Here is a 21,850-nt window from a genome sequence, read left to right on the forward strand (position 1 = left end):
GATTGAATCTGTGCCCCCTGCAATGGGAGCATGGAGTCTTAACCATTGGACTACAGGGAAGTTCCTAGATTTTTAAAATAAAGTAGGATCCCTCACATCTTAAAGGGCTTCCCAGGAGGCACTAGTGGTAACAGGAAGATCCCCTAGGGAAGGAAATACAAGCCATTCCAGTATTCTTGCCTGGAGAATCCCATGGACAGAGGAGCCTGGCGGGTTACAGTCACACAGAGCATCTCAGCACTGAGCATCTCAGCATGAGCACATTTTAAAATGTTGACACTATTTTCAAATTAAAAAAAAAATAAAGTTAGGATCAAAACAAATAAATCTGAAATCTGTATGCGGTCCATGTCTATGACTGTACACACTTGGACAGAAAGCCATGGAAACTAGACTGTGTTTTAGTAGAAATAACCGCGTGGGAGTTTGGGGACCCAGATTCCAGGTCTTGCTATGTCACTGACTTGCTTGTGACCTCAGCCTCTCTGAAGGACCCTTTCCCTCTTAGCATTTCAGTCTCTTCCTCTTTAACTGAAGATGAGCTTTGAAAGCACTTCTTGTCTATACCTGTTAAGATAGCTATTATCAAAAACCAAAACCCTGCAAGTGTTGATGGGAATGTGGATAAACTGGAAACTGGAACCTTGTGCACTCTGAACATTTCTCATCATATGGTAATATGATCCAGCAATTCTACTTCTGGGTATATACCCCAAAGAAGTGAAAACGGGGACTCAAAGAGGTATTTGGATACTTGTGTGCATAGTAGTATTATGCCAAAATACTTCTGGAAGCAATGTCCATCAACAGATGAGCAGATAAACAAACTGTGGTTTATACATACAATGGAATATTATTCAGCCTAAAAAGGAATGGAATTTTGACACATGCTACAATATGAATGAAGACATTATGCTAAATGAAATAAGCCAGATGCAAAAGGACAAAAGTATGATTCCACTTAGGTGAGGTACTTAAAGTAGTCAAGTGCATAGAAACAGAAAGGAGAATAGTGGTTTCTAGAGCTGGGGGATGGGGCAATGGAGTTGTGGGTACAGAGTTTCTGTCTGGGATAATGAAAAGTTCTGGGGATAACTGCTGGTGCTTCTTGCACAACAATATGAAGGCACTTAACGTCCCTGCACTGTAAATTTTACAGTGGTTAAAATGGCAAGTTTGATGTTATGTACATTTTACCATGATAAAAAAGTACTTCCTGTTTCAACAACTGATAGATCCTCCCAATGTATATATCAAAACATTTTGAATAATTTGGCCCTGACCCCCACACAGACGGGGAACAAAAAGGGTTGCGGTGGGAACTGCTGTATTTCATTTTTTTAAAAGAAATATGATGCCAATAGAGGAAAACGTGAACACACTAACTCTGGGTAGCAAGACCATGGGTGTTGAGTGTTCTGCGCTATGCTGAATGCTTGAAATACTTTGTGATGCATACGTTTGTAAGAAGAATGAAACTGTCTCAATCAGGGTGAACCTCGTCCATCTTTAGTTTTTACCTCTATTTTGATGGAAGATTGGGAACTAGTTGGTTGAAAAAAAAGTTGACTTTGCCATTATGGTTTATTTCTGCTGCGTCAAATCCTTTTTGGATGCAGGTAGGGTTCCATTATTAGGTTTCTGTGTCATGGGGGTGCTGTGGACCAACAATTATTGATATGCAACATTAAAATGTGCAAACTCAGCCCTGCCAGAAGGCAAAGCAGCCAATGCACATACTACTAAGGCATGCACAGTTGAGCCCTGGCTCTCCATGTCCTCGCCACCCAAACTGAAGGAAACTTCTTGAGCTCTTTTGAATCTGTCTTTTCACCTATAAAATGGGAGTTATACAGCATGTAACTTACAGGGCCCAGCAAAAACACTGAGGATGGGAAATGGCTTTGTAAATTCTAAAGTTCCTTATGCTGCCTAAAAGCTGGAATGATCATTTCCAGGTATAAGACCCAGCATCAAGGCTGTCAGTGGCTTGCCATATCTATCTGTAAATAAGTGTTGTCATGAGAGCTGTATATAACTATGGCAGAAAAAAATATTTTATAGGCGCTCAGAACTCAAAACAAACCAACCCGAAACACCCTAGAGGTCATCTCATTTCGCCCCTAATTTCACAAATGAGGAAGCTGAGGTGTGACTCCCTGGCCAGTGCTCTCTGAATGGTCTCAAGTTGGCTCTTTTGGATCCTGCCAGATGTGGACAGCTCCTGAGGCTTATGAGCCAGAACAGGTCAGAACAGATGGTTGGTGCCGTCAGCCACTCACTGACCATAATTTCAGCACCAAGAAGTCTGCTCAGTGGGAGTATTTACCCTAATGGACATTTTTAGGGAAAACAAATGCAAAAAACTAGTAATAAATGGTATTTTAAAATAACCAAAGCATGGTAAAGAAATAATGCAATTGATCTACCTCACAAGGAAATAAATTCATACTCTCACATGTAGATGGAAGGATCATTCAATGCACTGATCAAAGATTACTAAGTTAGAAAAAACACCTTTCTTTTTTTTTCCCCCATTCTGGTACTGCAAGTATCTCTTGTTTTACAGGGCCAATGTCTTTTATCAGCTTGCTATAAACTGCATTTCAGCAAAGTGAATCCTATTTTTTATTCACCTCCACTATAAAAGCAGAAATATGTTCTTCCTGGAAAGGAGTAACACTTAATTCTCAAGAAAATAAAATATATTCACACATACACACATGCTCAAGTACAGCTGGAGTCCACCTGGGCCCTCATCTGCATTTGGGGCCTTGGGAGGCAGCCATCAGGAGTCTAATTTGCTAAAGGTCCTGGCCATCCTGGAAGGAAGGGAGCGAGATGGGTGCTGATGGGCCGGGAGGGGATGGAGAAGAAGGCTGCCCATCACCTGGAAGGGAGGGCCAGGCTGCCAATGGAATGAGGTGAGTTGGGCCCCGAGTGCTGCTACAAAGAGGACTAGGAAGGGTTGGGAGTCCTCAAAGCCTGGGTCCTCAGGACCAGCTCACAGGGCTGAGACTGCCTAAGGGAAGAACTCTCCCTGCTTCTGGAGCAATGAGTCCTGGCCCTGGCCACTGGAGCAAATCTGAAAGGAACCCAACTCACTTGGCATCAGGGAGAACCAGGGGGTCAGAACTCTAGGAATAAATGATAAAATATAGGCTTAGAGGCAACAGCTGTTGATTTTTTTCCCCTTAAGAACTGGTATGATATGAAACGAGTCGCCAGTCCAGGTTCAATGCACGATACTGGATGCTTGGGGCTGGTGCACTGGGACGACCCAGAGGGATGGTACAGGGAGGGAGGAGGGAGGAGGGTTCAGGATGGGGAACACGTGTATACCTGTGGTGGATTCATGGTGATATATGGCAAAACCAATACAATATTGTAAAGTCAAAAAATAAAATTAAATTAAAAAAAAGAACTGGTATGGACTGTGGATACAAAGTCATACCAGAAAGCCTGTCCCTAAAGCAGTGGTTCTTAAAGTGCAGCCCTGGACTAGTAACACCAGCATCACCTGGGAGAACCTGTTAGAAAGGCAAATTCTCGGGCCCACCTGAGACCCACTGGGTCAGACACTCTGGGGTGGGGTCCAGCAATCTGCGTTTTAGTTGGCCCTCCAGGTGATTCCGACATATGTTCAAGTGTGAGGACCACTGTCCTAAACGAGGCAGGATAACTTTAAAATGAATATGAAAAAAAATGCTTTCTATGGCTTGGATATTGTCCCCTTGATTAGGAGACCAGCATGTGTTGATGTGAGTAAGGCAGTTGCCAAATGGGTGAGTAGGACTGGGATCCACATTTAAAAAGACATCACATCTAGAATGATGGAGGGGACAGTCACCATCTAGTCTACCCACCTCAGAGTACACCTGGAGTGCTGGGCTCAGTCCTAATTGGATTTATCAGGGATCATGAAAAAGTGGCTCAGGCTCACAGGAGAGAGGTGTGGCTACAATAGGGACCAAGAATCTTCTAAGAAAGACCATGGACATGGTGGCAGAGGGGTTGGAAGTATAAAGGTCACAAAGGGTGATATCAACGACTCCTCAGGGATTCCGGTACAGCCTTGGGAATCACAGATCCAAATCCAAGAATTTTAACACTTAAACTCATATTTCAAGCCTAAGGAAATCCAACATCTTGAAAGAAGTCAAGAGCCAGGCAGAGTCAGTGGCTTTAGGGGAAAGCTCAGAGCTGGGAGCACCGTCTTGCTCCGGCCAGAGGCAGAACACACCATCAGGTCAGATCAGCTGTCTGAACCTCGAGTCCAGGGGGTCGATCCACAACTTCCCCCCAAGCTGGTTCACGGACCGTGGGAGAAGGGGTGACAGGGACCTGTCACTCCGATGAAGCCATCACAATGGCCTCTCTCCTCCAACCACGCACACAGCCTCTATCCACAGGCTTGGCACTGGGGACACACAGCTGGTCCTGCGAGGACAGGCTGGAGGAGGAGAAGGGGATCAGAGGAGAAGGTGAAAAGCTAACGGAATCAGGAGAGTTAGAGGTGAACAGGCTATTCGGGAGAATTTCTTGGCTTAGTGTGGCTGAGTCCATGTGACCCGTTTTAGGCATAAATGGGCCCACCCTGTTCTATGAGGGAGGCTTGTCACTGCCTCTGAGCAGGCCACAGTCCAGTCCACCTGCAGGCCTCCTCCCTGCTCCGAGGCAGCACCTCTCCGCTAACACACCCAGCTGCCCAGGTGATTCTCCCTCTCTGGAAATCACCTAGAGACTGGGCTTACGAAATAATGGCATTGTGTGCTGCACCCTAAATAACTGCCTTGTGGGTCAGGCTGTTGTCCCGGCTTCAGGGTCCTGGGACCACATTTGCACGCCCTGGAGGTTTCTGTCCGCCTGCAACCTTCTGCCACACACAGGTAGGGCCCACGAACTCCCTTCCCCTAGACAGCCCCCACCGCAGCCCTGGAACCCCTCTTCCTCCAGCAAGGCAATGTAAGGAGCCTGAGGCCAGGAGGCCGGCGTGGCGAGGGGCCTTCTTACACCTCAGGTTTTCACTCAGGGCTCCTGTTTCATTTCATTCCATCTCCTGTCCAGTCACTCCCTAGCCTGTGGGCTCCATCCTTTTCTGGACTGCTACCTAGCACCTAGGCACCATCTTCCTTTACACCTGGGCCTCTCTCCTGCCCCAATCAATAATTACGTCTCTTCTCTAATCTTCAGATCTTTCTACTCCTGGCCCCCAGCAGCACGAGCAGATCGGACCACGTCAGAAGGCCGGATGGTGAGAAGGAAAGCAGGGAGAAGGGGATGAGAGAGAGAGAGACAGGAAGAGAGCAGCAAAGGACTGTTACAGCTGAAGTTTCTCACATTCGTGCCACACGTCCCAGGCCAGGAGGGCGCTGACGGAAAGTGAAGCACCAAGTGGAGGCGAGGCCTCGGGGACTCTCAAGACCCCAGGACACTGGGGGTCAGCAGCTCCCCCAGACACCTTCCCTAAGGAGGCCACTGTGCCAGCTGTGGAATCATCCAGAAAGGCAGAGATCCAGCTAAAGATGGGGACAGCCAGGTCTGCACCACTTGCACTTTACAACTCTTTGAAAATTCTAATTAGGTTACGAAATGAACTTGAGAGCAAAGCGAATTCCCAGATCTCCTATGGAAGCTGAGGTAACCTACTTTGTCATTCAAATACACTCGCTATATATAGCCCTAGATTGTGCCGAAATGTCACTCCTCTTACCTGACTAAAGTGTGTAATTATAGATTTACTTCTATTCATTCATGAAATGTGTCTTCACTTGATTAAACAGTTCATTCAAGTAAAATCCATTAAAATATGGAACATGCAAAAATGTGGCTCGTTAGAGGCAGAGGGCACTGCTGTAGTTAAGATGCTAATTAGGATAAACAGGCATTTGAAACACTCATATCTTTGAATATTCAGGTCACTTTTACTGGGGCTGGAGCTCCCCAAGAATCAACATTAATTTAAGCTAATTAAAAGATTAGTCTGGAGAAGAGTAAACTAAGGCAGGAAGTGATGGGCGACTTCAAACACTGAAGGACTGTCACGTGGAACGGAGGGCACCCCTGTGTTGGAGATGGGCCCAATGGATGAGTCAGGAAAGCAGATTTTGTATTAAAGCCAAATGAACTTTCGAACGGTGGAATAGGCAACTTTGGTATATAGTGAGCGCCCTGTCATCAGAGGTGTGCAAGTAGAAGCTCGTCAGGATGGTGAAGAGGGGATTTATCTTTCACCACCGATGTTTGTGGTTCTAGGAGAGTAAGTTTCAAAACCTTACCTGCGCCATCCCCCAACTCTTTGCCTTTTTGAATTTTACAGTTGCTAAAGCAGCCCTCTGCGGCTCTCAAGTTTTTCAAAGATTCGAGGCATGTACTTACAGTCCCAGAGAAATTATCCATGTGATTGTATTTCTACCTTTCTAAAACTGATGAACACTTACTGAAGAAACTGTTCCTTTTGAAAAATGGAGCTATCTAATTTTCAGATTTCTATTAGCTCTTAATAACCTATAGCTGGAGTTAAGTATAACTGAAACTTGTTAAAAAGGGCAAGTACATAAGTGAACATGTATGGGATCTACTGCATATATGTGATACTAGCATGATACACACATGACATTTGCACGTTCACACTGCAGAGCCAGTGGGTTGGATGGTGATGGCCCAAAAGGTGTGTCCTATCCTAATCATCAGAACCTATGCAAGTGACCTTACTTAGAAAAAGGGTCTCTGTAGATGTAATTAATTCAAGGATCATCCTGGATTACCTGGATGGGCCCTAACTCCAATGATAAGTGTCCTTTTATGAGAAAGGCAGAGGGAGACTTGGGCAGAGGCATAAGGGAGAAGGTGATGTAAAGACAAAGGGAGGGGCAGGAGCGATGCAACTACAAGCTGAGGAGCGCCTGGGCCCACCAGAAGCTGGAAGAGGTAAGCAAGGATTCTCTCCCAGAGCCTTCAGGGAGAGCATGGCCTCACTGATCCCTTGATTTCAGAACTCTGGCTCCAGGACTATAAGAGAATGAATGTCTCCTGCTTTCAGCCGTTCAGTTTGTGGTGACTCATTACGGAAGCCCCAGGAAACTAACATACCTGGAGCCTCCTGAGATCTGGTGACTCGCTGGTTCAAACCACACTCCCATGATTAAGCCCAGGTTTCTCGTCCTGTTTACACCCTCACATCACAGGCTGAGGTTTCCTGAAGGAAACCTGGTTTCCCTTTACTCAATGGCCACTTATCTGTTCCCCCCAAGTGTGGTTCTTCTCACTTTCCTAGAGTTACCAAGAGCAGGAAAGCAGGCAGCAGACCATAGTGGCAGTGTTATGAGACATGGGGGTCTCTGTGGGGGCCACCAGCCTCATGAGCCTCCATGGAGGGCTCAGGAGTTCAGGTCACTGACTTTGTGCTGGTTTGCAGAGCTGACCACAAGCACCAAGGCTGTCACACCCCTTCCCCAACTAACACGGCAGTGCTGCAAAGTGGGGAGGAGTGGGGCTTTGTTTTGTTTCCAGGGTCCAGCATCATGCTTTGCATGCAGTTGGTGCTCAAAGCTGTGAGATGAATGAGAGAATGAGTAAATGAACACTGTCCATCTAGTCTATTGTGTAGATATCCTGAGCCCGGGAGGGTTTATGCTACATCTTGAGATGGTCATGCAGGGCTGTGACAAATGCCCAGGGGCTGGGCTGCATGCCTCTGCCTGAAGACACAGCCTGCTGATGTGAGGACCAGGCCTGGGGACAGGACTGTGGTCTCTGTGGGCACCCTGGGGGACTCATGGGATCTGAGGGCAGATAGTGTCCTCTGGGACAGTTCCTGCCCTCCCATTACTTAGGCACAGGGTTGAGGGGACCTGTGACCTGAGCTCTGCCCAGATACATCAGCCCTTCCAACAGCTCCCACCTGCTGGGGGTTGTCCAACGAGTCCACCTGCTGGCTTTGAAGATGAAGGATGGGGCTGAGAGCCAAAGAAAGAAGGCTTTTAGAAGCTGGAAAAGGCAAGGAACAGATTCTCCCGGAGTTGCCAGAGGAACCAGTGCTGCTGACACCTTGATTTTGGCTGAGAGAGAGCGATTTTAAACTTCTGAGCTCTAGTACCATAAGATAGCAGATGTGCTATTTTAAGCCACAAAGTTTGTGATGATTTGAATAGGAAATCTGAAATCCTACACATCCTCAATCACCCCTGAGTACAGAAGACTTTCCCTCGTTTCCCAGATAGTGGTGACCACCCCACCACCGCCACCCCCAACTAAATTCCAGAGTCCTGTGCTTAAGGCCACTCTCCCTGGCTAAACAGAGGCTGTTCTGAAAGTCTACACACCCTCCATCTTGAGATCCCCAGGGCCCAGACCAGGGCTGCCTGAGGAAGGGGGACCAGGCCCAGGCCCCCTTCTCACATAAGGCATGACCTCCTATTCTGGACTCCCCAGCCAGGAGTCTTCCCTCTGCCAGCAGCCCCAAGGAACTCACCACTCTGCTGGCGGTCCCTGAAGTCAGGCCGCACCGACTTGTTGGAAATGAAATTAGCCTTCAGAACCGTGTTGCTTTCCCGTGACAAAGTGCCTATGGCTTTAATTGCAGCGGTCTCCTGGGACCAAACCAATATTTACAGAAACATTTGGATATTAATAAAACAGGAATATTATCCAGTTAAGATGATGAACACAAACCTCTATAGGAAATCAACAAGATGTGAAGTGCACCTCTGACACCAAAATAGAGCAGCAATATTAGAGAACTCACACCTGTGAGCACTAAGGAATGTGGAACACAGAGTCCTTCTCTGGTCTCTTGAGCCCCATGCCCACTCCCTGTCACTGGAGGAGTGGCTGAAGGGACAGGAGGGAGCCAGGTGGACAGGCGGTCCAGGCCTGTGAGACATCCCCCCTGCCCATCCCAAGGAGCTGTCACCAATGCTAGGGGAGTAGCATGGCATCTGGGAGCCAGGGGAAGGGTCAGCATCAGTGGGGGAAGCCACTAGGAAATAGATTTCAGCTCCTGCAGAGGCAGAACTTTCTAACAAGAGAGCAAGCTAGGGATGGGAAGGCCTCCCCCACACTGGAGTGAGCTCCCCACCACTGCAGCTGTGCAAGCAGAGGTGGGGTTGCTAGAGAAGGGATTCAGGCATCAGATGGACAGGCAGGAAAGACGGCTGGATCCCCAAGGAACGGCTGGGATTCTCGAGTCTGTGCCCTAGTTGAGTGCGACACTTGGTGAGGGCAGCTCAGGAGGCACATGTTCACCCCTGCAGGAACAAGACCACCTAATGCAGCTCCATAAGCTGGAGAAGCAACTGGATCCGAGGCCCACCCGCTCACTTCATGGCAGAGCTTAAAGGACTCCTCTCAGACCCTGGGGCCTCACTGCCCTTTTAATGCACAGCTTTCTCACCAGTTCTATATTCCAAGGTGGGTTCTTAGACCTCCACTCCAGTGTTCTGCTTGAACATCCTACAGCCTAGCATTTGAAGCCCTCCTTCTTAGCCTACCTGGACTCTCTTCTTCCTCTAGGACTTCAGATATGGGGGGCAGGTCAGGGAAGGAAGTGAAGGCATAGGGGTCAATGGCTCCCCAGAGCCTGCCTCTCTTCCCCCGACTCTTTCTCAGCCCCCTTCTCCCACCCCTCACTGTAAGCCCTCAGGGAGCAAGCAGGCTGTAGAGGGCACAGCAGGATAATCCTGGAGTGAATTTCATCCTCTCAGCTATCTTAGGAAGCAGATGTCATCACTGTGCTCATGTCACAGATGATGGACCTGAAAGGTTACGTGACTTACCCAAGGCCTTACGATTAGTAAGCCAGAGGGCTGAGATTCAAACTCCTGTTTCCAGGAGGGTTGGGTGGAGGGAGAAGAGAGAAGCGGGCTAGGGGGCACCACTGACCCACACTGCTGTGACCCACAGTGACAGCACCCACGTAGGGCTTGGTTACTTGAGTGTCTTCCCCAAGACTGGGAGGCCTGGAGGGTTGGAACTGTGTTGGAACCTCTTCCTGTGCCCATGTGGGACACACATCATGACCCGAATATTTGGGAGAGAGAAGAGGGCAGAGCTGGGCATATCCAGGGGGTGATCATTTCAACCAGAAGGTGAAAATGATCAGGAGATCGGTGGATGCCCAAGGTGCACTTTCGCTCCTGGCCCCAAGGTCACGACCAAGAAGGCCTTCTGGTGGTGCTGCCGCCCTCAGGTCACTCCCCACCCCTCTGAGGCAGGGGCCGAGCTCACAATGGGCCTGGCTGTTCACCAACCCACCAGCCCTCACTGGACAGTGGAAGAAACTGAGGTCCTGAGAGGGGCTGGGACATGCCCCAAATCACATAGCTGTCCTGGGGCACAAATGGACTCAAACAGTTTCCTGCCTCCCAAATGTTGCCTATAGCCCTGTTGTTAACAGCAGCAACAGAGCAGTAACTCTGCAAAAAGCCATCACCCGTAGCCTTCAGGACCCTTTCCCAAATCCCTATAATACAAATGTTGCTCGAGGGCACTGCTGGGCCCTGTTCCTTGGTGTCCAGCACCCAGCGCAGGGCCCGGCAAAGAGATGCACAAAACTGGAAATCTCCCTGACATCAACTACCTTTGGGTTCAGAGATTTATGAGCAGTGGCTTCCAAGCCTACTGTGTATCATGTTCCCTGCAAGCTCTGCAGAAATACAGACTCCTGGGGCCCACCCAAGAGAGCAGTATGGCAGGAGCAAGAGGGAGGCCAGGATCCTGTTTGTATAGAGTGCCCTGGGGTCTTGGTTACACAGCCAGATTGGGGACCACTGGCTGAATTATGCCCTTTCAGCTGCCCTGGTTTGACTGGTCCTTTAGCCTAAACAGAAGCAGAAGATAGTAAGAAGAGGTGGCAAGAATACACAGAAGAACTATAGAAAAAAGATCTTCATGATCCAGATAATCACGAGGGTGTGATCACTCAACTACAGCCAGACATCCTGGAAAGTGGCGTCAAGTGGGCCTTAGGAAGCATCACTACGAACAAAGCTAGTGGAGGTGATGGAATTCCAGTTGAGCTATTGCAAATCCTAAAAGATGATGCTGTAAAGTGCTGCACTCTATAGGCCAGCAAATTTGGAAAACTCAGCAGTGGTCACAGGACTGGAAAAGGTCCGTTTTCATTGCAATCCCAAAGAAAGGCAATGCCAACGAATGTTCAAATTATCACACAATTGTACTCACCTCACACACTAATAAAGTAATGCTCAAAATTCTCCAAGTCAGGCTTCAGAAATACGTGAACCGTGAACTTCCAGATGTTCAAGCTGGTTTTAGAAAAGGCAGAGGAACCAGAGATCACATTGCCAACATCTGCTGGATCATGGAAAAAGCAAGAGAGTTCCAGAAAAACATCTATTTCTGCTTTATTGACTATGCCAAAGCCTTTGACTGTGTGGATCACAATAAACTGGAAAATTCTGAAAGAGATGGGAATACCAGACCACCTGACCTGCCTCTTGAGAAACGTGTATGCAGGTCAGGAAGCAACAGTTAGAGTTGGACATGGAACAACAGACTGGTTCCAAATAGGAAAAGGAGTACATCAAGGCTGTATATTGTCACCCTGGTTATTTAACTTATATGCAGAGTACATTATGAGAAAGCTGGGCTGGGTGAAGCACAAGCTGGAATCAGGATTTCCAGGAGGAATATCAATAACTTCAGATATGCAGATGACACCACCCTATGGCAGAAAGGGAAGAACTAAAGAGCCTCTTGATGAAAGTGAAAGAGAGAGTGAAAAAGTTGGTTTAAAGCTCAACATTCAGAAAACTAAGATCATGGCATCTGGGGCCATCACTTCATGGCAAATAGATGGGGAAACAGTGGAAACAGTGGCAGATTTTATTTTTCTGGGCTCCAAAGTCACTGCAGATTGTGACTGCAGCCAGAAATTAGAAGACGCTTACTCCTTGGCAGAAAGTTATGACCAATCTAGACAGCATACTAAAAAGCAGAGACATTACTTTGCCCACAAAGGTCCATCTAGTTAAGGCTATGGTTTTTCCAGTAGTCACATATGAATGTGAGAGTTGGACTATAAAGAAAGCTGAGTGCTGAAGAACTGATGCTTTTGAACTGTGGTGTTGAAGAAGACTCTTGAGACTGCAAGGAGATCTGACCAGTCCATCCTAAAGGACATCAGTCCTGAGTGTTCATTGGAAGGACTGATGTTGAAGCTGAAACTCCAATACTTTGGCCACCTGATGTGAAGAGCTGACTCATTGGAAAAGACCCTGATGCTGGGAAAGATTGAAGGTGGGAGGAGAAGGGGACGACAGAGGATGAGATGGTTGGATGGCTTCATCGACTCAATGGACGTGAGTTTGGGTAAACTCCGGGAGTTAGTGATGGACAGGGAGGCCTAGCGTGCTTCAGTCCATGGGGTCGCAAAGCGTAGGACATGACTGAGAGACTGAACTGAACTGAACTTAGCCTAAACTCCCCTTTTCCCAAGGGCCCTGTGATGGATACTACAGTGTACTCCTGGAAACTTCCATTCTCCCAGCTTCTGACAACTCATATATTGTTGGCTACTGACAATTCACATCTGTGTATCTCCCTGGGATTTGCCCTTGACTAAAGGTGGTAGCCTTGTCTAAGGTCACACCCCTTTCCCCAGGGCAGCCTGTACCCAATGGCCAGTCCAGCCTCTTGCCTCGATTTGGGCCACTCTGAAGGACCAGCCCAGTTCCACAGCGCTCCCTCCCCACAGGCTTGGCTCAGGCCTCTACTACCACTGCATTTTGTGTCAACTTTTTCTTCCACCTCATTCCCTCCTCTGAGCATTCCCCAATAAACCTTCCACAAGTCTCAGGTTCCTAAGGGAACCTGACTGAGGCCAGGCTCACCCACATTCACCTTGGCTCAGCTTAAGCCAGTGGTTTGTTCTCTGTTTTTAAACAATGACACCTCTGATGCTGAGAACTCAGGGACAGCTGCTTGCTTCAGGGTATTTCTGTGCAAGGCCTCGTACCAGCTCAGACAAGTTGCAACCTTCTGACTCAGACTTTAAGCTTGTCCAAGTAATTTCTAAACTTCACCAAAAGTCTGAGAAAGGAGGGAAAGTGATACAATTATCCATATTCCCAATACACTAAGCCAACCAGCATAATAAATATGTTGTGTTTGTTGCCCTCACCCACACTTTCCAGCCTGCTCTCTGCTACTGTATTTCTAGATTTTGACTTTTACATATGGCAGGACTTGCGCTCCCTGGTCCTGTGACTTCCAGGTAGGCTTGGTCAATAGGAGGTCCTGGCAGGAGTCAGAGGGCTAATGGGAGGTCCTGGCAGGGGTCAAAGTGCCAATGGGAGGCCGTGGTAGGGGTCAGAGGGTGGAATGAGAAAGAACTCACAGTATCTCTCCCCACCTGCTCCCTGGCTTAATTACAGCCCTTGTCAAGCAGCCCCTCCTCCCAGCCCCAGTAAGGCTGCTCCCGCCCCGCATTCTCCAGGGCACATGGGTGGTCTGACTCCCACTGTTGTAGTTGGCAGTTGACTCCCCTGGTCCTGTTCAAAGTACTTCTTCACTATTTGAGCCCCACTTCAAATAGCCTCTCTCCCGTGAAGTCCTTCTGGATTTTCCAGAAGCTGTGCTCACCCTTCTGAATGCCTGCATTCTCAGCTCCTCCCTCCGAGGCCTACATTTTCTTGGCCCAGTTCTGGAGGAACTGGGAAGTTCCTCAGGTCACCCACACCCTCATAACAGCACATATCACAATATGTCCTTGGCTTTAGTGAGGTGGCTAGGGGAGAATGCCAAAGTCTCATGGACTGATGGAGAAGAGCTAAGCTGTCAACAGCTCCTCCAAGGTCGGGAAAGACAGTTTGCCCTTGCCCTGGCTCAGAGCCCAAGGAGACAGCCCCAGCCCAGAGAGGTGCTGAGTATGTGTCCTGGGAGGGAGGTGGCAGGTCAGGTGAGCCAACCACGTCCTGGGGTGGACAATGCATCAAAGAGCTGAGCAGGCCAAGAGCCCAGAGTGGGGCTTGAAGGTGTGCTAAGCTAAGCAGTTTCTATAATGTATCTTCCTGGGAGCAGCATGCAGATGCTGGGGAACAGGTATCTACTCTGCAGAGTGCAAGGGGAATTTTCCAAAAGGGACCAGAATCTGGATGCACCGTGGTTATGGCTATTGTCATGGCTATTAACCCGTGCAGAAGACCTGGGTTTGAATGCTGGGTCAGGAAGATCCCCTGGAGTAGGAAATGGCAATCCACTCCAGTATTCTTGCCCGGAGACCCCCATGGACAGAGAAGCCCAGCAGGCTACAGTCCGTGGGGTCACAAAGAGTAGGACACAACTGAGTGACTGACACTAACACACACTGCCCCTAGGCTGAGAGCTCCTACAGGATGTGCAGCCTGTTGAGGTCCTGTCAGACTTCACATATGGGTCCGGCTCAGTCACCACTGACTGACTGAATGAATGAGACCAACAGAACACCCATTCATCTGCCTGAGGTGAGCGTCACTTATACCTGCTGCCCAGGATTCTGAGGAGAAGGCTCAGGAAGCATCTGTGCTTCGTTTGTGCTGTGGGGTATGAGAGAAGATGAAGGGCTCTCAAGCAGCCATGTCAGCATGCTCCGGAAAGGAAGCTGTGGAGCAAAAGTGGAGAAGGCTGCACATCTGCGGCAGGTGAGAGAAATAACAATGACAGCACATATTTACTGAGCGCCTGTCATATGCAGAGTCCCTCACACATGTCATCTCACTCCTCTTGACTGTTGGAATAAGCCCAAAGGTATTGTTATGACTAGTTCACGGGTAAGTAAAATGAGGTTCAGAGATGTTAAGTCAATTGCCCAAGGTCACACAGCTGGGAAGTAATGAGCATCTGATTCAACTTCCAGTCTATCTCTTTCCACAGACTTGATGAAAGTCACTAAACCATGGTTAGCAAATGTTTTCTGGAAAGGGCCAGATAATACATATTTTAGGCTTTACTGGCCATATGGTCTCTGTCACAATGACTCAACTCTGCCTTTACACTGCGAAAGCAACCATAGACAACAAGAACATGAATGGTCATGGCTATGTCCAATAAAACTTTATTTATAAGGCAGGGGGCTGGATTTGGCCCACTGGCCCACAGTAGGAGACCCAGCTCTGAGCCCACAACAAGGGCCTGTGGTTCTATTTTCCCCTCTGGGAAGGTAGTGGGAGAGAGGAAAGAGTACAAACTGGAGCTAGCTGGCTGCAGACTGGAAGTGCTTGGCTATGCCTTGTACTGGGCCACCTCGGGCCAACAAGAGAATTCTTAAAGCACTTTCCTCACCCATAAAAGGGGCATAACCATGGCTTATTTTAAGATTGTTACACAGATTAGAATAAACTGATGACATGCTGCATCTACCATGGCTGAGGTTCAGTCAATGGCAGTGATCAGTACCAGTGGTGATACTGAGGTTGGGAGAAGGGAGGAAAGAGCTACTGCTGCCGCTGGAACTAAAGCCTGATGGATGCATCTTCTCACGAAGGGTGGGTACTTTGGGCTTTCTTCAGGAGAATGTTATTCCACACCCCACAAAACCCCAAAGGGAATTCACAGGCACCCATGGTGGGAGGAATCTCTGCACTGTCCCCGGAAGGAGCATATGTGTGGCGCTTGGTGGCTCCCTGACAAGGGTCTGCAGGCAGCTGTTCAGAGACTTGATATGGCAAGTGGTGTGATGTGCTGTCTTCCTGGGGCTGCTGGCCAAGCAGCAATGGGGGCCTCTGCCACCCTCTCCCCACCACCTGCTGCCCACGTCTGCTGATTCACACGAGAGGATGCCAGAAGGAATCCGAAATGGCTCTAGTGCAACACAAGGCTTAGAAAGGAGACTGAGGACTTGGGGGCAGGAGGACGGTTCCTTCTCTGTTTCCATTTGAAGGTCATAACTTTGGCACAGAAAGGAGGATGTGGGAAACACCATCAATATTGCTGGAGCCCAGGCTATGGCTTATGAAGCCAGAAGATGAGCCCCTGGAAAGGGCTGGCACTCACCACCCTAAGACTGGAACACCATGTTTCTGGGAGCATTTATCCATCTGATCAAGAGGATGCTAAATTGAAATTTGAGAGGGAGAGGAAAAGTGTTCAGAAAAAATATAAAACCAGATATGATGCAGGCCAGCATATATAAGGAATTTTCAAAGGGGGCCACAGAAAAGGAAATGCTCAGGATCTGTCATATATCTGTATTCCAAAGTACAAAGTATGGGTAACAGTGTTAACTGTGAAACTTTTGAGAAAGATGGTAAAGCTGAGCACAGATGTCCAACTCCCACCTAAGCTACCTCCTTCTGCAAGTGACAGAAAGGACCAAGGGAGTATAAAAATAAGGGAGATCTGCTCCAGCATTGGAAAATAGGAAAGAATGCCATCAGTGTGCCATCAACTTTGAGGAATTTCTGCTGGGTAGAGTGCCAGTGGAGCCAGATTGAAGGCTGACTCACAGCTCTCCTTCCTGAGAAAGCAGCATGGTGCTGCAAGGAGGGTGGACGTGCCCACAGGACCCATTTCACAGCCTTCGATGGCTAGTGAATGAGTGCTAGAGAAGAGGCTGGGCCACAGGAGGCGTGCAGAGGCCACACAGGGAGCCCACCTCTCACAGCCAACAGTCTTTAGGAGTGGCTGGACCATTTGATCTAGGACAAACAAAGCCTACTCAAACCTGGTTCTCCCAGACACAGAGAATGGAAGAACAAGGAAGAGACCAGAAGGGATAAGACAGGACACGTTGGAAACAGCTCTGCCAAAAAAGTAGAGAAGAAATATGCACAGCACAAAATGACCCCCGACCCCTCAGGCTGCTTGTCCCTAGTTGGTAATGTGAACTTCCATCACCTAGTCTTCCAGATTAATGTCTGAGGTAAAGCATCCAGATCAAGTAATGAGGGGGTCCCAGGAGATGCGAACAAATACCAGGTCAGGGATGACCTAAAGTGCACATGGACCTATGAAAATCTTCTAGAACATAAAGGAGACAAGCAAGGAATGCACACGAGGAGGAGCATCAGCTCTAAAAAGATTGACCACAGGAACCAGAAGTAGATTGTATCATCTGTCTTGTACTTCAAGGAAGGTAAGGAAAACCTGGCCTCTAAGATGTAAGAAATAGCATATGCAATAGAAGAGGCTGAAACCGAAGGAAAGCTGGTAGGAGATGATAATGACAGGAAATGAATAACTTTATGAGAATTCTGAGAGGCATTAGAAGCAGTAAAGAACAGAGTTTAACTGTAGGAAACCAATCGATGTTGTGGAATACAATGATGAGATGTTTTCTCAGAATATACAGAACAAGGACTAAGACAAAAATGGCCAGAGAGAAAATAATGATGTGGAGAACAAACAACAGAGACACACTCATAAATTATTGCTATTTCTAAAAAAGATACCAGAACAATAAAGTCTGATATAATTAAAGATATACTAGAAGAAAACTTCTGCAATATGAACACTCATTCTTCAAATTAAAAAATGGTAATCGTATTTTAAACAAAATAGACAAACATCTGACATGAGCCATACTTTCTTTTTTTTTTTTCTAACTAAAATCATTTTATTTTTTTAATTTTTTTTATTTTATTTTTAAACTTTACATAATTGTATTAGTTTTGCCAAATATCAAAATGAATCCACCACAGGTATACATGTGTTCCCCATTCTGAACCCTCCTCCCTCCTCCCTCCCCATTCCATCCCTTTTTAATTCCAAAGATGAAGAAAGAACCCAATAAACATCTAGCACAGGGAAAAAAAAAAACTTATTGACAAAGAGATCAATCAGATTACATCAGACTTCATTACAACATTGATGTAATGTCTACAGAGGTTTGAGGAAAAGTATTATGATCATAGAAATCTACACTTCATAGGAGAAGCAACAGAGACAGACTGTGGTCTATGCAACAGCACAGACCACAGTCTATGGTGTAGATAGTCTATCAGCAGATAGAAAAACGATATGCTTCCTGAAAAATATTATTCAAAGATATATTCATGCCACAGAGAGATAAATCAAGACACAACTCATGAAAGATATGTCAATAAAAATTGAAGCCATATAAATATGGATCTAAATCTTAAAATCATAGTTATTGTAGTACAGTTTTCAAATAAAATCAGTATTTTAAATAATTATTGAAAAGGAATATTCATAAGCTCCAATACTTTACCCACCCGATGCGAAAACTCAACTCATGGGAAAAGACCCTGCTGCTGGGAAAGATTGAAGGCAAAAGGAGAAAGGGGCGGTGGAGGATGAGATGGACAGATAGCATCACTGACTCATATACATGAATTTGAGCAAACCCTGGGAGATAGTGGAGGACAGAGGAGCCTGGCATGCTATAGTCCGTGGGGCCACAAAGAGTTGGACACAACTTAGTGATTGAACAACAACAACAAAAAGAATAAAGTCAAAATAGACAACAGACTTGTGGCTGCCAAGGAAGGGGGAGGTTAGATTGGGAGTTTGGGATTAGCAGACGCAAACTATTACATATAGAATGGATGAACAACAAGGTCCTATTGTATAGCACAGGGAACCATATTAATATCCTGTAATACATCATAATGTATGAAAAAGAGAAAAAAATATATAACTGAATCACTTTGCTGTATACCAGAAACTAACACAACACTGTAAATCAACTATTCTTCAATAAAAAAATAAAGTCAAATAAAAACTCAAACTATAACAATTCAAAATTAGAGATGGTGAGGGACGCACAGTAAACAAATGTGCTAATTTCTGTAGCTAACGACAGATATTGTATTTTCATATTAGTACTTACAGAAGTAGATGCCTAACATTTTAAACTGAAAATGCAATTATAGAATAGTCTTATTACAATGAAGATGCCATATTTTTTGCTAAAAATATAGGATTTGGCTAAAGTTGTAATCAAAGGCAAATGTATTGGCTTAAATACACTTGATAGCAACTAAAAAAGAGTAAAAAATAAATATGCAAATCAAGTAGTTAGAAAAAGAATGGCAAAACAAACATAAATGAAGAAGGATGGTATTAATAAAGATAAAAACAGAAGAAAATAAATTAGAAAGCAGGCAAATAGAATCAAAGCCAATAAAAACCCAAGCGCTGGTTCTTTGTGTTAAAAAAAAAAAAAAAAGATAACAGGATGTTTTTAAACTGAAAATTTTACTTGTGTTTTTGCTTTATGTTCTTCAGCAAAGGAAATGTCTGGAAAACCTGTTTATCTCTGGGGAGGGGAATAAATCTTTAAAGGGGAAGCAAGCAGACCCCCAGAAGCAGCCAGTGTCTGTTTTAAAGAGGATGAGCAAAATGGAATACGACTCTTTAGGGGTAGGGCTGTAAAAGAAATCTTTCTGATTCTTGAGGAGTATGGATATCAGGTTAGAAGAAGCCAACAGAGGTTCTGGATCCACAGGAGGAAAATGACCAAATCACCTCTCCTGCATCCTGGGAGTGGCTCCACAAGGAACCTAGAGAGGAGCCTGAGGATACCCAGAAGCCTGTCTAAGGACCTCCGTCAGTGGAGGTAACCAGTTCAACCAGTATCAACAGCACCACTAAGTGGCTGCAAAAGAGCCTCTCCCAGCTGGATCACTGGCTGTTTTGGAGGAGGGTGACACTGAGAAAGAGAGGGGCTGATCCCAGTAAATCTGGCAGGTGGAGTGCTTGATGCAGGTTTTAATTAATTTGGAAAAATTACAAATGTGACCATTTTTTGCATGCTGAATTTAAGATGTTAATACCAGTTGCATCAGTAAAGAAGCAAACCTTAATCAGGAAAAAAGCGGGGAAACATCTGTAATGAGAAAGCATATGACAAAAGACAGAAAAAAATATTAAACTGTACTGAAATACATACTAATAAATTTTAAAATCTCAAGCAAATTTACTAGTCTCTGGAAAATGTAAGTTCCAAAATCCACACAAGAAACATAAATCTAAAGTGATCAAGAAGCATGAAGAAGCCAAAAAGATAACTTGCAACAAGGTGGGATGGGGGACAAAAAATCCTGAATGGTTTCACAGACCCACTGTTTGATTTTCAAAGAGCGGTTAATCTGTATATTCTATAAACTGTTCCATAGCACCTAAAAAAATATGGAAAGCTTTATGATTCATGCTGTAACACCAGAATAACTCTGACAACTAAACCTGATTGAAGATGACATAATCAGAGTAAAATATAACTATTTTCATGTGTTTACAGAAAAAAACTAGATAATTAAATTGATTAAAGAATAATTCAGCATAATAAAGAAAAGTCTATTTTAGGAATGTCAATAGGGTTTAATGTAAATGTGAATTCCAGATGCATTCATGTTGCTGCCTAGTCAACATCTCTTTCTGAATATCCAATAAGCATATCTAAACTACCTGTTGATTTCCTTCTCTAAAATTTGCTCCTCTGCATCCTTCTTCAAGTTAATAAGTAGTAACTTATTCCTTCCCAGTTGCTCAGATCAAAAACTTGGGTGCTGTCCGTGATGACTCATTATTTTTCACATTGCGCATATATTCCATCAAGAAATCTACTTTGCCAGCTCTACTGTAAAAGAAATATCCAGGATCCAGTTGGTTTTCATTATCTAGTTCCAAGCTACCACCTTATACTCAGCAGCCAGGGTGATCCTTTTAAAATGTAAATTAGATCATCCCCTTCTTTTCTAAAAAAAGTTCTCAAGTGGTCCAGAAATAAATCCATGCCACTATGGTCAACTAATTTTCAACAAGGATGCCAAGACCATTTAATGGAGAAGTAACAGTCTTTTCAACAGATGGTGCTTGGACAACTGGACGGCTTCATACAAAAGACCCCTACCTCACACTGTATATAAAAATGAACTCAAAATGCAAAAAGATCTAAATGAAAGAGCTAAAACTATAAAACTCTTAACAGGAAGCATAGGTTTAAGTCTTCATGATCTTGTATTAAACAATGGCTTCTTAAATATGACACCAAAAGCACAAATAACAGCAACCAAAAAAACCAAACAAATAAACTAGACTTCACCAAATTAAAGGTTTTTGTGCAAAGGACGCCATTAAGAAAGTACAATGACAACCCACAGAATAGGAGAAAATACTTGCAAATTAAACATCTGATAAAGGTCTGGTATCCAGAATATATAAAGAACTAACATTCAATAGCAAAAAGACAATAATCCAGTTAAAAACTAGACAAAGGATTTGAATAGGCATTTCTTCAAAGAAGATATACAAACAAGCCAGACACAAAATGCCATGTATTTTATGGTCCCCTTTTTTCTTAGTTTTATTGACACATACTTGACATACCATATAATATAAATTTAAGGCATATAATATAATAACTTCATATATGTATATATTGTACGATGACTATCATGGTGTGTGTGTGCTCAGTCTTTGCAACCCATACCTAGACCCATGCATAGGAGCCCACTAGGCTCCTTTGTCCATGGAACTTCTCAGGCAAGAATACTGGAGTGGATTGCCATTTCCTAATCTAGGGGATCTTCCCAATCTAGGGACTAGACCCTCAACTCCTGTATCAGCTGCATTGGCAAGAGGATTCTTTAACACTCCACAACCTGGGAAGCCTGAATACCAAAGTAAGCTAGTATCCATCATTGCTGTTGTTGTTCTGTTGCTCTGTCATGTCCAACTCTTTGTGACCCCCATGGACTGCAGCATGCCAGGCTTCCCTGCTTTTCAACTGTTCTTCCCTGTTCTCCCGGAGCTTGCTCAAACTTATGTCCATCGAGTCGGTGATGTCATCCAACCATCTCGTCCTCTGTCATTCTCTTCTCCTACTGCCTTCAATTCTTTCCCAGCATCAGGGTCTTTTCATATGAGTTGGCTCTTTGCATCAGGTAGC

The 21,850-nt window shown here is 45.6% G+C and overlaps 1 protein-coding gene across 2 annotated transcripts in view; it reads right to left on the reverse strand.

The window, feature by feature from the left end:
* Positions 1-21,850, reverse strand: part of GABBR2 (gamma-aminobutyric acid type B receptor subunit 2) — a 373,771-nt gene that overhangs the window by 183,537 nt on the left and 168,384 nt on the right. The window lies entirely within an intron of this gene.

This window comes from Bubalus bubalis, chromosome 3 (assembly GCF_019923935.1).
Source record: "Bubalus bubalis isolate 160015118507 breed Murrah chromosome 3, NDDB_SH_1, whole genome shotgun sequence".
Lineage (NCBI taxonomy): Eukaryota > Metazoa > Chordata > Mammalia > Artiodactyla > Bovidae > Bubalus > Bubalus bubalis.